This window comes from Eptatretus burgeri, chromosome 9 (assembly GCF_056783735.1).
Source record: "Eptatretus burgeri isolate ZD-2024b chromosome 9, Ebu_testis_v1, whole genome shotgun sequence".
Taxonomy (NCBI): domain Eukaryota; kingdom Metazoa; phylum Chordata; class Myxini; order Myxiniformes; family Myxinidae; genus Eptatretus; species Eptatretus burgeri.
In genome coordinates, this window is record NC_140969.1 from 57,562,898 (window position 1) to 57,577,989 (window position 15,092).

General features: G+C 45.1%; 1 protein-coding gene across 38 annotated transcripts in view; it reads right to left on the bottom strand.

The window, feature by feature from the left end:
- Nucleotides 1–15,092, bottom strand: part of LOC147020161 (CUB and sushi domain-containing protein 3-like) — a 1,491,173-nt gene that overhangs the window by 1,077,913 nt on the left and 398,168 nt on the right. Inside the window, exon 1 of one of the 38 annotated variants that reach the window (XM_085895241.1) lies at nucleotides 8,320–8,540. The exons of the other annotated variants lie outside the window; for them this stretch is intronic. The gene's annotated coding sequence lies outside the window, so the exon portion shown is untranslated. Of the gene's footprint in view, nucleotides 1–8,319; nucleotides 8,541–15,092 lie in introns of those variants that run through there. 38 annotated transcript variants of the gene reach the window in all.

Genomic DNA, 15,092 nt, shown 5'->3' on the forward strand with positions numbered 1-15,092 from the left:
CAATATGGCACGGTAATGTGGCATGGATAACAACAGATCCGTTGACTATAATGGCTGAACCGATAGTGGTGGCAATGTGCAGACGGAATGTGCACATGCAAATAGTGAAGCCTGCACCTCAGGTCAGGTCAGGTCAGGTATGGAAGCATGTGCTGGAGCACCTCCTCTGGTGAGAATTAAGACCATCTCAAGGAGACAGGGATCTGCACCAAGCTGAGAGGCTGGAGAGGTGTTACCGGTCTCCTCAAAAATGAAGCTCAACGAGAAAACCTCAACGACACATGTTGGAGCATAGAGGAGAAGAAGGACATTCTCCATTGCTGTCTGTTCAAGGCATGAGCAGTGTATGATGACTGCCAGGGGTTTGGAGGGGGGGGGTAGATTAATGGACCAGTTGAAGAAGACATGATTGGTTACTAGAGTGGAGACAGTGCCATTACACAATTTGAAAAAGCTGCGTCAACCACAAATAAATTCCATAATAAAAATAAAGAAAAACATATAACAGTTAGGAACAGAAGGCAAGTGGCAGAAGCTACAAGGACGGTGGGAGCCAATGGCTCGAGGGGGGGGTGGACTTGGCCGTGGGGGCGGGGGTGGACTTGGCCGTGGTGGCACGGGGAGGGTCTTTGTGGTGAATCCAGGACTTTAAACAGCGTGTCACTGGGGACCGAGCGGCGAAGATGAGGTGTGATGAGGGGGAGGGGATAAGGACCCATTCTGGGGGAGGGGTGGGGGGGTGCACCCGACTACTTCCAGACATGGAGCGGGTGAAAACACCTACACAGACAGAGATTATGAAAATGGGAACAGCAGATGATGAGGAGGAAGACAAGGGAGAACTGAGAAGAGAATAAGAGGAAGATGAGGAGCAGCGTGGACGGAAAGAAGAGTTGGTCAACAAAATAGACGAGATGAGATTGATACCACTCAGGGAAAGAATGCAACACGAGAATAGAAAACAACAAATGGACAAAAATACTATTGAGAATAACCAACCACACACTCAGAATAATGGTTTGAAAATCATCCCCCTTGAAGGAAATCAATATAGTGTGCTTTGCAGGGGCACTCAATATTCAAGAAAAAGTAACAGGAAAAGAATGTCAGAAGAAGAACAAGCCAGCCCCGACAGAGAGAGACCAATCACTGCCATGGAAATTTATATCTGCCAATATATCTTGGAATCAAAATATCTTGGAAGCTGAAGAATGCCAAAATTGTAGCAGTGATAATTGGAGCAACAGGATTGAGAAAGAAGAACCTTATTGAGATCTTAAAAATCATCCCTGGGGATATTACTGCAAACAAACTACAGTTGGAATCTGTACGGGACAAAGTGACAATCCTGAAAAGAGCCCTCGGAACAAAACTTTGAGAACAAGAAAACTTCACAGCTTGGTCCATGATTTGTGATCTCTTACCAAAATGGATGTGGATACTTCGAGATCTGGGAGGACTCAGTTCCACCTTCTGAACCCCACATATGGAAATAACCAATGACACACACACACACACACACACACACACACACACACACACACACACACACACACACACACACACACACACACACACACACACACACACACACACACACACACACAGCGAAGCAGTGTGCAGCCTCGAGGGCTTTATCAGCTCCATCCTACTGAGGATGAGTGTGACCGAGCTTCAGTGGGATCGAAGACAGCACTGAATATAACAGCTTCGATGAGGCCAACGTGCATGGGATGCAGCCAAGCCAGGCAACTTGATGGATTTTGTCAACTCCCTCCCGCCGAGAATGACTCCCTTTTGCAGACTCCCTCCCACAGTGTCGACTGTCGACAGTGATGCGCTTTGTCCGATTGAGTGGGGATGTCCCTGGGTGGGATAGGGCGACTCTCTCCCATCATGGACAGATGGGACTGAGATTCAGTGGGACTGTGTGTGAAGATGGCAACCGGTGGCAGCAGTGTGCCAGGTCAAGGCTAGCGGGGATGTCCCTGGGTAGGACCAGGTGAACCCCGAGAGGTGGAGGGAAAAAGAAGCAGGAAAGAGGAGACGGTTTGGTCCACAAGTCGTGGTTCCTTCCTGGGTTGGAGATGGGTGCTTTGGGACCAGCGAAGGCTCCACTCAGTCTTGGGGCCACGTGTGTAGAGGACGACCAGTGTTGGCAGACAGGACACCCACATACATAGAGGAATCATGATTGTGCGCACACACGTATATGTGCATATTGTGCGTGATTATGTGAGATTGTGTTGTACATGAAACACACACACACACACACACACACACACACACACACACACACACACACACACACACACACACACACACACACACACACACACACACACCGTAATTGTGCATACACATTCATTGATAGTCGCGGTTGTACATGCACATAAATCATGATTATACATATGTGATTATATGTACACACACACACACGTATATATAAACAAATCGAGTCCTCTCATGCTCTTCTTGCTGAAGAAGCTGCATAAAGCAACCATGAAAGGCTACCCAAAGAAAGCCCTTTCCTGTCTCAAACCCTTCCAAGAGCTCCTCAGCTGGAAAGACATTCACAAATAGTACATTGATGAGAATCCCAATGCCACACACCCCTCAGCTGCCAGACCGGTTTCATCACTTGTTGGAGAATCATTAGCGACGTGTAAAAAGCAAAAGTCACTGAATATATCGATCAACTTGAACAAAGTTCAGGGCCCATCATCTGTGTTTGGTGTGCAGTGCCCCGTGTGGTGTCTAAGGCTCACAGAAAATATGCAATTCTATTTTACACCACGTTTCCCCTTTTTGTACAATCCTCTTTCGTTATACGACACGTCACTTCAGCATAAAGAAATACACCTAAAAAAATTAACGTTTCATTTTTAAAAGTTTCTTCAACCGTTTCGTCGGAGTGCTTGCTTGAATGCAGTTAAGTGTTTATAATATCTCTGGAATTGGGAAGGTAAAATAAATTAGATGATTACAATGAGTAAAAAATGTTTTCAGTTGTTGCAAAAAAGCAATGAATCGCCACGTCACGGCAGGATAGCCGAGAGGTACGCATGCTCTCTCTCTCACTCTAACAAGCTGTCTTGCGTGGGTTTGAATCCCAACCCAGCTATAAATTGTCATCCTGGTGCTTCACAGGCAGGGTGATTCATCTGTGTGTGTACCGTCTCTCAGATGGATGTTAAACGAAACGTCACATCTGCCGGAAACCCCACCTTTCCTCTCCTCTCTCCCTTTCCCCCTCCCCCCTCCACACCCTCTCCCTCTCCCTCCCATTCCATCCTTCTCCCTCTACCTTTCCCTCACTCCTCCCCATCTGTTAAGGGGACTGTTGAGGACTGACAGTTTCGTTTTGAATTTGCAAGGTCGACAGCGTGGGTTTTAAATGCTCCCGCCCAGATTTATATAGAACCCAGCGGTTAAAAAGAAAATGATGCTGTTTGGGCACATTTTATCACCCTTCCCCTCCCTTCTCCTCACAATGCCTTCCCTTCCCTTGACGCCGTCTTCTCTCGCCGCCCCCCCCCCATCATGCTTACCTCTGCCAAAACCCTCTCCCCTGCTTCTCGTTTCCATCCTCCCCCCCCCCCCATTCTGGAGTGTTATTGCAACATTAAGTGAGGAATCGATCTCCCCACCCCTCCCCTTTCCTCGCTCCTACCTCCCTTCCTAGCTAACCCCTCCATCACCCACTCCTAACTCCCCCACCCCTCCTGCACCCCCCCTCCTCACACTCCCTCCCTCTTTAATATTCCCATCAGCGAAGTGACGGTTTGTGTCTGCTGATGTGTCATTTACATATTATATACACATTAATTGTGATTATACATGCACCCTGATGCATGGTTGTGATCACACACACACACACACACACACACACACACACACACACACACACACACACACACACACACACACACACACACACACACACACACACACACACACACGACCTGGGAGGCCTCCGTTCCACCTTCTGAAACCCTTATATGGAGATGACAACCAACAACAAGCACGCACACCCAAACACACAAATACCTCTCCTTTCAATCTTTACCGAGAATGTTTTTCCAATATTGTCTGTGTTTATTTTCATGAAATGTTGACGAACATTCAAAGAGGCTATCACATTTTGAAGCCCTCCTTTCATTATATCTATATTAATTGCTCAACACACTTGCAATGGAATGTTGTAATATAGAATTGAGTTTGGGGGAGATGAGGTGGTCACAAAAGTTCATCATCTTGCTCATGGATGATTGAAGCCTGTATTGTGAGTCACGTTTTAATTCCCGTTCATATTTGACTTTTCGCTTTGGAAAAGCAATGTATTCAAAGTGCAATCAGAAGTGAAAATGCATGTCATGCGGAGGTGAGTGTTGGTGGAAGGGGGTGGGAGGAGGTGGGTGTAATCCTCATAAGTTTGTGTCTGTGCATTTATTTTGAAACTCTACACGTTTAATAAGTTTATTACGATTTGATACAGCTGGAATATTGAGAGAATATGTATTTGAGGTTGTATGTCCAAATAAATCAGGAAAGGTTATGTTTCATGAGGTTTCTTACCCATAAAGCTTCCCAAATTCCCAATCTTCCAAGTATTTTGCTCAATTAGTGAATCAAGGAGATAAAGGTACAACAATTATATAGTTTAGGAAATGGAGGCGGGAGAGGAGATGGTCGCCCTCACCTGCCATATTTGTGTCTGCAATCAATACATGGTGTCTAAATCCTAAACCAAAGAGGGTTTATAAAATATTGCGTTTCTTATGAAGAACAAAGCGAGAAAGACAACTCGTGTTCAGTTAACCAACCCATTGTGTGAAATAATTGCAACATGAGCAAGTTACATCTGTCGCCACCTCGCGTATAGCTAGCCATGCCACGAAGAAGCAGCGGGTAGATACTTATACACTGCAGGTAGAACAGGCATTGAAAGCAACTGTGCGTCATCCACTGTGCTATATTTGATGCAAGCCATTTAACGATCCCTCTTAAAGGGCTAAGCACTGTGGCTGAAGCATGTACAAGCACAATGGATAAAGAGCTAAGGTATGCCAGATGGTAGATTAAGAGAGGAAACTGCATCGCTGTTCAAAGTGCGACTTTAAAAATTTATGGTTGCCCTTCATATCTCCCTTCCTCATCCCTCAAAACTCCTCAACTTCCCACTCCCCTCTTCCAATTCTGCCCTTCCAATACATTCTTCACTTCATTCTCCCTAATGTGATGCACATCGATCTGGATCGCTCTCCGACAATCCATGCTGTCATCTTCCCACCTTCAATATCAGTGGATGCTGTCCTAGTAAACAACATGGATTGCCAGATCTACATGTTTTATCTGTAAACTTTTACTGGCATGGCCATTTTGAAAGTGTTTAATCTTGTAAAGAAACAATCTTAAGCAGAGGTTACAAAATGCACGACTGACGTCCATAGATCCTGTAATCAGCAGACCGTGTGGAACCAACTCCAACCGCAGAACAGAAGTGAAAAAAAAACAACTGAGTGGGCACAACTGGTGCTATTACTTTGAAATGTTAGCATCAGCCCACATTGAAAGCCTCTGATATGGGCAAACGAGGGGAAAAAACACTAACTAAAAATAAAAATCATAGGATGTGGATAGCAACCAACCACCATCTGACCAGAATTTTAATTCCCAACTTACATTGCCTTCAAGTTGCAAAGACGACACTTTTCTTTAAAACCTCTCCTGGGTTAAGGTTACTTGGATCACAACGTAGCTCAATACTGAGATTTCATTTCTGATTACTCCGATTAGGAACAGCTCTTTCAATCTAACAGGAAGAGTCGAAACCTATTCTCTACTGGTTACAAAAGGAAACTGAAGGTGACAATTGAAGTTGTGGAGTGGAATGTGTTGAACAAACTGCAGCTTATGAGGTGATGGATTGTGAAGAAATTTTCACAATTTTCTGATGAAGGACTGCAATGTGCGAGTCGATCCATGTCAGCATGTGACATGCAGAGAAACTAAAAGATGGTCTTCCAATGAGAATATGTTTCAAAATCTTCAGTGCATGCCTGGTGTTAGCTTAATTGTTAGGGTGGTGGGCTTGTGATCCTAGAATCCTGAGTTGAAATCATGCTTGGCTGTTGAATTAATACCAAGTGGGGTTCATTCAGCCTGTCATCCTTCTGAGGTTGGCAAAATGTGTCCCAGCTTGCTGGGATGACTGGGCCATTTGAGTATCCTGTGTTGGAGTGATGACCCACCCAGGGTTGTGCCCAATAGCCCAGGAGACAGCTTCAGCAGCACAAATGGTCTGTGCAGAGTATAGTCCCAATGGCTGGATGGATGGATAGATGGATCTGCAGTGTTAGCTGATGGTACTGAAAGGTCATTGAGTCACTGGAGCATGTACTGCAAGACGTCTGCACTGTTGAGTTACTGAATGAACACAAATACTCTGGGATAGAATTGAAATGGACATCCATGGAATTATTGAAATCCTCTCTGTATGTTCCACTGAAGACTTTTCATTCAGAACTGCATTGCACACACCATCACAAATTTTTTTTATGCAAGTATTGAGGCTCATGGAAGAGCAGAACAGCAGTGGATAATGGATGAACAGACCAAATGGACAAGGAGGAAACATTGCACAATGACCAATGGATGCACCGCAGCAGAAGGAGAGGAAATCTATTTTTTTTGCATACAAAGTCAAGGCTCCTGAGAGAGAGCTAAAACACAAGGGATCAGGAGGCAATATAATGAATGGAACAGGAGAAAGAGAGGGGGGAAACACAGTAATGGCAGGGTTGAGGAACAAAGTACAGGGAGACTTAGAGAAATGAGTAATGCGGTGGAGAATAAGGGGAAGGGGAGGACTCATGGAGTGGACAACATGGACACAGAAGCAAACTCTGAGGAAGGAAAAACTAGAAATTTGGAAAGAGGTGGACTTGGGAGGGGAATAGGATAATGGGGGAAGAAAAGATCATGTTTTTGAATGGAGGATGATGTGGAATGTGGAATGCATGGTGCAAATGAAAGATTGAGGGGGGGGAGGAGTGAATCCCACCCAAGGGAACCCGGGGTTAGTGTAATGTTAATTTGTGGGTTAGTCAAATGAAGCAAATGGATGTCGTTTTGTTGTTGGTGTTGGATGAAGGCACAAAACCTTTTAAAGGGTGCAGGAGTCTATTGACTGGCTGGGAGCACAGCTGGTGAAATGTGCGCACTGAGTATAGGGCCCCCTGGGCACCAGAGTTGTCGGCCAGAGTAGGCCATGGGTCCAAGGGACCAAGTTAGTGTAATGGGCATGGGAAGTCCACGGAAATGGGACCCGGAGCACCAAAATGCCACGTGGGCATCGAAGGGGACACTGCCAAGGGCATTCCCCACGTCCATACGGAGGAGGTAGGCTCGGAGGGAGCCTCAGCGACCCGGGGGTGCCAAAGTTTGAGTTCCCAGTCGCACGTAGGGACTCGTGGTTCGTGGCAGAGATTGGGTGGTGAACAATCGGGGTCCAGGGAGGGAGGTCAGAGTCGCTCTGTCCTTCCTTAAAACTCCTTGTAGCAGCCACCGTGAAACTCCAGAACCCCGCACAGCCACCGTGAAACAAAACAGACTGCTTACAGCCACCATGAAAGCAAACTCGACCCGTTACAGCCACCATGAAAGCAAACTCGACCGGACCCCTTTTACAGAGAGTCTCGGAGATTTATTGGCCTCTCTCCACGGGGAGGGGCCCTTGGCGAAAACGAACCTCGCTGTCCGCCTCCGATTGAACAGGGTCCTCCAGCCCACCTTTCCGGGGCGGGGCCTCGGCCCCTGCCAGGAGACCTTCGTTACTCCTCCATATATATATATATATATATATATATATATATATATATATATATATATATATATATATATATATATATATATATATACATACATACACACACACATACACACACACATACACACACACAGTGTGTTTGGTTTTTGTTTGTGTGACATCTGTCCCCCTTCAAAAGGACGATTCAAGAAGGATTTTAAAGGCCAATCTTTTAACATGACCGTGTGTTCACTTCAGTCTTTTTTCAGGATAAAAAAAACTCGAAAAACATTTTCCATTAAAGACTAATTACGTCTCTTCTTTTGGAAATGTAGACATTGACTTGCAACCAGGCCTCAAAGTCAGTGTACAGAAGCGTTTACGATATAACATTAAATACAAGGCACAGGGAGGTGAAATTCGCTGCACGTGATGTGTAACGTGTGCAGAGAAAAAGAGTATTCATTTACATACACGTGGTCTTATAAATAAGGAAGATATAAGCACACCTGATACTAAGTCGAGGCTTCAGGCTTTGGTATGCTCACGAGGCTGTACCCTCAAAATGAAAGGTCCCGGAAGATAATGAAAACAGGGTAACATTTGTATTTGTAGCGTTTTGAAATAACGCTTTTTCTTGCTAGAAAATATCATATCTTCCATTCTCTGAATATTTCAAATAAAATAATTCCATCGCGTAATTTTTGGCAGGCTTTTATACACATAATGGATGACCCGTGAACCCGTTGTGAGAGCGGTTGATAAAAAAATCATTTCAATAAAAAGATAGCTCCAGCAAACTATACCGCTGAGGTTGTTTGCATTGATCAAATACTCCCGAAGAGTACTTGAATGAATCCGGAATTGGTTTTTTAATAATTTTTTCGTTGCCAGATTTGAGCGAAACTTGATACAACACACCGCAGGAGAGTGGTGAGTAAGGTGGCCCTAAAATTTTTGCGCTATCCTGTAGGGATTTTGGCTGTATTTCGGGAACATGCATACATACAAACATACAAGATGAGAGTTTTTTTAATATATAGATATATACATGTATATAAATATTGTTACAAATTCGTGCCCACCGGCGTGCGATCGGCCACGTTTCTCTAATCGCAACCGCGTCGCCCACCGGACGGACAATTCAGTCGTGACTTTCCGGAGCTAACGCCGGAAACCAGTCACGGGTGGTTTTCCAATCCCCACCACAGCCGAGCCAATTGTCTACCCGCGCAAGATAGGGTCACTCGCCGAATTCGATATACCTAAGTACCTGCGCAGGCAGCCGACCGGGCGACCGTACCTCGACGCAGGTCGGCTTGGGACACGAACCGCTTAAGCGTTCCATTCCGTTCTGCAGTGATAACCGAGCAGGTATTATGGCCGACCTCGCCGGATCCGATTCTATTGAACGGGTATTTAAAACCCAACTATTTATTCCGCGATGCAAGATGGCATTTCCAATAGGGAGAGGACGCAACGACCGGGGTACATTTCAACCAAGCACATTTATTTATAATTTACACACAACACGTATGCAAACAAGGCAATGAAATAATCATACACGTATGCAAAGAGACAAAAGCAATCACGTATACAGACAAAGCAAAAGCAAGGGAAAGCACAACGACCAAATATAAGCAGTAATAATTTACAGGCACTTAAGCAGTTCCACATCTTAGACTCGGCGCCACAACATTCATTCCAAAGCCCAAAAGAAAAGGGCCATCCCCCAAAAGATGAGGATGACAGACCGGGTCCGTACACCTTTAGGTGCGTGAAGCCTGGCTGACCGAATGGCCCCCACGAGACCGACACTGGTTACTTGCACCCTCGTGGTGTGACGGTCGGCGAGCTCTCTCCGGCACTCTCCTCTCATGTGCGCCTTGACCCTGGACCACCGCACACAACCCTCACGACTTGGTGCCCAGAGGGAAGGCACCTAGAGATCGAACCACCACGAAGCAGCAGCAATCACCAGACCAGAAGAGCTCGATGATGACGAAACCACCAACGACCCCGAAGAACCTGAAACCACCAATGCAATCCAGAAGCTCTCCCGAAGAGACAACAACGACGACGACCAAAGACACACGACAAAAGGCTCGACGACGTTCAAAAGCACCAATGTCACGAAGAGACGAAGCTCTCCCGAAGAGACAACAACCCACATGATCACCCCTCCTTCTTCGAGCTCGCGGCCTGTCCGCCCTGATATCCCCTGGGGTCCAACCCCTTGCTCCTCCCCCTTCCAGTTCCTGCGAGAAGCTTCCAGAAAAAGGGCGTTCCTCCGTTCCCAGCGCCACATTCCACGAACCGACCAATGGCGAACGATCTGCCTCGCCCTTTCCCCCACACCAAGTGCGGAGAAAACAGGCGGGAATATTAGGCGGGAAAAAATCCGCGTGCCATCGAAGTTCCTTTGGTTTCCTTTTGCTCGCATTTATTGAATGAATGCGGAGAGATGGTTGTAATGTGTCCGTGGAGAAGAAGGGAATTGATAGCTGGCGTAGCGGCGAAGGTGGTTAGGTGGTTGGCGGTAGAGGCGATCGTGGTTGTGGCGTTGTGGTTAAGGGGAGCTATGTTGGTTGTTGCAATGGTGGTGGAGATGTGGTTGGTTCAAAATAACGATAGGAAAAGAAAAACACTATCTCAAAGAATCACAGTCCGGGTAACACGAAGAAATCCCTCTAAACAACAGTGGGGAAACCTATCTGAACACTCACTTATCGGCATAACTCACTAAGAACCTTTATGGTGTTCTGCGAATTTTCACAGCCGTAAACAATATATATAAATATATATATATATATATATATATATATATATATATATATATATATATATATATATAAATATATATATATATATATATATATATATATATATATATATATATATATATATATACATACACACAAGGTGTGTTCAAAAAGTATCCAACCTTAATTATTCGTGTGTAAACAAATGAAGCTAGGGAGGCGTGGTTTGGTGCACGTATGTAGGCGATCCTAATTGGTATGCGTGAATATTTTCCCGCCTGCAGAAGCTGTCAGTCACCGACAGACCGCCGATGAGTGAGGAAGTGTAAGTGAGCGCCGTCGGATTTTCGTTTTTGACAAAATGGCGGAAAAACTTGAACAACGCTACTGCATCAAATTTTGTGTAAAGCTTGGTGATTCCCAAGTGGAAACGATCCGCAAGATTCAACAGGCCTTCGGGAAAGAAGCAATGGGCACCACACAGATAAAAGAGTGGTACAACCGCTTCAAAGATGGTCGTACATCAGTGGAAAGTGAAGCACGTTCTGGTAGGCCCTCAACATCCCGAAATGAGATCGCCATTAACCAAGTGAGGACCCTGCTGATGCAGGATCGTCGAATCACGATCAGAGGACTTGCAGACGAGGCGGGCATCAGCATTGGATCCGTTCATTCCATTGTGACTGAGGATTTGGGCTTAAGGAGAATCTCAGCGAAGTTCGTGCCAAAGCTGCTTACGATCGAGCAGAAGCAACTCCGTTTGGAGATCGCACAGGACATGCTGGAGACTGAACAGTGATCCCAACTTCAACACAGTGATCACTGGCGATGAGACCTGGGTTTATGGGTACGTCCCAGAAACCAAGTTCCAGTCATCACAATGGAAGCATCCAACATCCCCGAGGACAAAAAAAAGCAAGGAAGGTCCGCAGCAATGTCAAAGTCATGCTGACCATCTTCTTTGACTCCAGTGGCGTGGTTCATCACGAGTACGCACCACACGGCACAACCATCACCAAAGAGTACTTCCAAGAGGTACTGCGTCGCCTTCATGATGCTGTGCGACGCAAACAGCCGGACATGTGGGCAGCGGTCAATTGGTAGCTCCATCACGATAACGCACCCACCCATTCTTCACATTTGATAGAGTTTCCTGGCCAAACACAACACACCTGTGCTTCGTCAGGCTCCCTACTCTCCTCACATGGCTCCGTGTGACTTCTGGCTTTTCCCCCAAGCTGAAAATGCCCCTGAAAGGTACCAGATTTCAGTCAAGAGAAGACATCATGTGGAATTCTACAGACCAGCTGCACACCATCCCAAAAACGGGGTTCCAGCGCTGCTTCCGACAGTGGCAGAACCGTTGGGAGAAGTGTGTGGCATCCCAAGGGGACTACTTTGAAGGAGATTAATGCAAGTTTGTTGTATCTGGATACAAGTATTTTTTATGAACAAAGGTCGGATACTTTTTGAACACACCTCGTATATATAAAAAAACATCTCCCAAACTCAAGCCGAAGCTGCTGCATAAAGCAACAAAAGAAGGCCCACGCAAAATAAGCTATTTGCTCTTTCAAACCCTTCCCAGAGTTCCTCCACAGCGATAAAGACGTTCACACACCGTACACACATGAGAATCCCAATGCTGCACACCCCCTCAGCTGCCAGACCGATTTCATCGCTTATTGGCAAATCTTCAGCGACAGCGCAGACAAAAATGCATACCAATGAGGCTCCCAAACATGTACCATGTGCAAATCTCAAAAGCAGTCAATACTTAAATAATAAAGATCCACCCACATCTCTCACCTGTGAATGGAGGGAATAGCCAATCAGCTCTCACCTAATCAACTAAAACAAGGTGGCTCTGATTATCTAAATAATTAACACCTCCCACACTCCTCTTACCAAAGCTGCTGCACATAGCAACCCAAGAAGGCCAACAAAAGGTAAGAGCTTTGCACTTACCTTGTGTAGGGCGTTGGACCACCAGCATTGGGATTCTCATATGTGTACGATGTGTGAACATCTTTATTGCTGTGGAGAAATTCTGGGAAGGATTTGAAACAGCAAAGCACTTAGCTTGTGTCAGCCTTCTTGGGTTGTTTTATGCAGCAGATTCGGCTCGAGGAGTGTGGGAGGTGTTAATTATTTATATAATCATAGCCACCTGGGTTTTGTTGATTAAGTGAGAGCTGATTGGCTATTCCCTCCATTGACAGGTGAGAGATATGGGTGGGTCTTTATATATATATACATACATACACACACATACATACATATATACATATATGTAGTGGACAAAAAAAAAGAATGGAAACACCAATGTAAAGTCACTTAGTAGGGCGTTGGGCAATCAAATGCGGTCAGTACGGGCTGTGTGCGCAGTGGCATAGAGTCCACCAGCATCAGGAATGCGGCACCATTCTTCCACGAGACAGTCAATCAACTCACACATGTTTAATGGAGGTGGTAAGCACTGTCTCAAGTGTCATTACAGAATATCCCATAAATGTTCAATTGGGTTCAGATCTGGTGAATGAGAAGGCCATGGCATATAGAAAACATCAGTGTCATGCGCAGCAAGCCATTGTGCTCTGTGCTCAATGGTGTGCTCTTTGGACGGGGGCATTGAGGAGTCTTCTCTTGCAGCCATTGCAGCCATTAAAGGCAACCAAGCCTGTGCAGCATTTTAATACATGAGCCTAAGCATGCTGGGATGTTATTTGCTTAACGAACACGTGGGCCACACCTGTACGGAAGCCGTTGATTGACATACCTCATTTATCCAGGTGTTTTCTTTTTTTTTTGTCCACTACCTGGATATTACAATGAAATTGACAAAGAAGCTGTCCGAAACAAAATACAACATATTCTGCATTATTTTTAAAGCAAAATTTTCAATAAATATCAGTAATTTGTTCAATTGCATTGTGTTTGTGCATGCAGCAGACTGAGACGTTTACCTAAGGGCCTATTGTAAAAGAGATATACTGGAGTACGTAGGCAGTTTTCAGGCTGTTCACCAGATGCCAGTTTTATGGCTTTAACGACGTTCTCAGAGCCATCATAACAGATTCTGCAAGGGTTATTTTGCACTATTACATATCTGAATCCTCCCTCTGTACTGCATGATGGACCAGACATAATTAGGTCTCAATAGGGAGCGATTGTTTCTTCTGGTTGGGATGCTCCAAAGGGCTGACAAGGAAAAGGATGTCAACATACTGGTTCTCTTATAAAGTGCAGGTAAGATTCATTTTTCAGATGTACATGAGTGAGGCAATCTATAAAGACTGCTTATTTCTGCTTTGTCTATATGCCTCTTGGTCTCCCATCACAGTCACATGGTCTTGAGTTGGCTAACTGGAATAGATTCTGAATTTACATTTTGCTGATTTTATTTGCACACCTCTAAAGTGTATACCCTCTACATACATTCTTCCAGAATAGTCTGTGCATGTTTGAGGTCATGTAAGTATTGGCTTTTTTGTCAATACTTGGCCGAAGCATTGTTAGCTTAGTTGGGATATTAAAGTGTCAAAAAGAAAAAGCTTTGAAATTTTTGATTTCACTGATAATGAACAGTCGTGCTCTGAATATTTGAGTAGTGTTCAGGCTTCTGAATCATGTTATTATTTAATTGTTCCATTGTATAATGCTGCATAATAAAAGTGTCGATGAGCAATGTTCCTTCCTGCACAGTGGCATAGGTTGCCCAAATTGGGATGTCATTTCTGTGATGGACAAGCATTTTATAACAATATAGGGTACATAATTTCATTGAAACATCTGCTGTGCAATCTGTGCCTTTGAGGAATTATGTACACGTTTCTGTCAGATGTTCAATACAATGTCACCTGATCAGCATGCTGTGTTTAGCTGTTTCTGTGAATTCACAAAATCATTTGTTAAACTTTCTATTGACAAGGTGATGCGAGCGCATACTGATGCATGGCAATACAAAACAAAAGCCTCTGTTTCACTTGTCAAAATATTTCAAGACGTTACGGCTTTGAGGAAATGATCAACGAAAGGAACCAAAAATGGGCCTCCACCAAGGCCTCCAAGCCTGTGCGGGGACGTCAACTCAAATGATCAATATAACGGGGCCAGAGATTAGCTTCCCATCGGTGACGGTAAGGCAGCCACACATTAATGAAATACCCATGGTTTGCCAATCAGCAGCTTGCCGCGCATAAATGCTACGTAAATAGTCTGATGGATGTTCATAGCATGGCGCAGCCAAAATCCGATAATGGTTACGCTCACCATTCACATCATCAATCCATTTTGGTTCGTGTTTGGGCCTTGTGGGTTTTTTCGTCACTCACCAGTTGCCAAGCTGGGGCCCAAGGCATTGTAGCACATGGCAATGGATAGAGATTAAGATTGAAGGTTCCTTGTCTCTCCAACTTCTAATCCCACATTGGCGGTTTCCCAAACTTGCACTCGCTTGACAGAGTCTGCCACAGAAGTGCAGCCATTGTGCCACTTTGCAATTCCGGCCGTCTATCTAG